Below are 1,955 nucleotides of genomic sequence, written 5' to 3' on the forward strand. Positions count from 1 at the left end.
GGAGAGAGGCCTGCCGCTGCGGAGAGAGGCCTCTCCGAGCCCTGGCTACTGGAGAGGTTGATCACGGTGGTCTTCAACCAGAACACTCACAAAAGTGGGAGAAACTACATGGCTTCTTGCGCCTTCCTGTGAAGACAGAAAGCGCAGCTAGACTACACCATTGCTTCTGCCCCTTTAGCCCTCCACCACCACCTGATGTGGATCATATTGTACAAGTTGAGTGGGGGCCTGTGACGTGTTCTTGTGTGCCCCTTGAGGTCGCTGGTATCCCGGCACTTCTGGCATGGAGGTACATGAACTCTCTTAGAAGGGGGGTTCTAAGCAACAATGAGAAGCAGCAGTGCAGTCGGTAAAGATCCAAGATGTCTGCAATTCTCAGAAACTTGATGACAGGGAATTCCCAGCGTAGGCCCAGGCTAAAGAAAGGGCGTCTGTTCATTACTGCCTTGTGTGCACGGAAAAGAGACGCTGGAGACCTAGCCAAAGCTGAGAACACAGGCTTTTGGGGCCTGGCTCTGCTCTGCCTCTGCAGTACCTCTTTGAAAGGGGAACTAAAGTCTTCTCCAAAATAAAAGAGTCCTCAGCAGATGTTTGAGATGCAAGTTTGCCATTCGGAGAGCAGTGTCTTGGCTGCAAGGAGTCGACCAGGAAGGGTGGTTACAAAAGTCTGTGTTGCCTGGAATGTGGATCCTGGGATGTGGCTTCAGGTCTTCCCAGGAAGCTCTCTCTGCATGAGACAAAGCGTGGAGCCATTCAAAATAGCTCAACTTCTGTCTTGCCACCTTTGCAGCCATATCTCCCACGCTTGTCCGGTGGTCCTACGAGTGGATCAGCACTACAGTACCCTCTCCAGCACCTCTGCATCCCATCTAGTAATACCCTGCACTTACCTTATCACTGTGTGCATCATGCTGACTGCCTTTCCTGGAGAAAGGTTTGACCCCAAGTGTGTGCTGACTGACATCATAGTTAAACTCCCTTAGCTAGTCACCACATTTGCTCACGCTTCATGTACGAACGAGCTGCACAATACCACAAAGCAGGCTAATTTTCTAGTTCACCAGCTACCCCCACAACAGTCTCCATTACTACTGTTACCCAATGCCCATGAAGAGCTGGAGCTGGTTATTTCTAGACATGGGTCCCAGATCTGTCTTGTTTGCACAGATTGCCCTAAACAGAGACAGTTTCCTTCTGACCAAGCAAGAAAGGATGTAATCATTGTGAGACAGGTGGGGTAGCAAAGGACATTGCACAAATGGAGCAAGCCTCAGGAGGTAGGACAAAGTGAGGACACAGACCAGCCAAGCCTTCCTCACTCCTCACTCAGCCAAGCCTACGTTCTGGATATCTAAAACTTACTGGCTTTTCCCTTAGCAGAGCACTAATATATGCCAGTTAGAGTTTGGAGGTGAAAGGGGAGATGCGATCAACTCCTTCACTACCCTTTTTTCCTCAAAAAAGAAACTAGCACAAATAACTTTACTGAGTAAGTGTGTACACAAGTCTGAATGCACCAAACTGAAGTGCAGCAGATGCCACAGTCACTGCCCAGAATTCACCAGGCCTTGCTGCTGCACCATCAGTTCTTAAAGAAGCCTATTCAGCAACATGCTGAAAAGCTGATGATCTTGGTTGCCTACTAACATCACCAAACCCTCAGCTGAACAAATACGGGCAAGCTATGGTTCTGGATATGGGTGACAAAGATGAGAGCATAGGACATGCATGCCTGTGCTGTGGAACAGGAGTCACCTTAAAGAACTGTCACATAGCGAATAGTCCAGCTGCTAAGTTTGATGCCACAGAAAAGCCAAAATCATGCATGGTGGGACAAGGAGAGTTAAGACTAGATATATGGTGAAATACAGTCTTGAGACAAAAGAAACAAGAGGAAAGCCTCAGTCTTGTGCTTCCTAGAGCCAGAAAAGGGTCTGAGCATTTCTTCTTACTCC

Source organism: Pygoscelis adeliae, unplaced genomic scaffold (genome assembly GCF_000699105.1).
Source record: "Pygoscelis adeliae isolate BGI_AS28 unplaced genomic scaffold, ASM69910v1 Scaffold108, whole genome shotgun sequence".
Classification (NCBI taxonomy): domain Eukaryota; kingdom Metazoa; phylum Chordata; class Aves; order Sphenisciformes; family Spheniscidae; genus Pygoscelis; species Pygoscelis adeliae.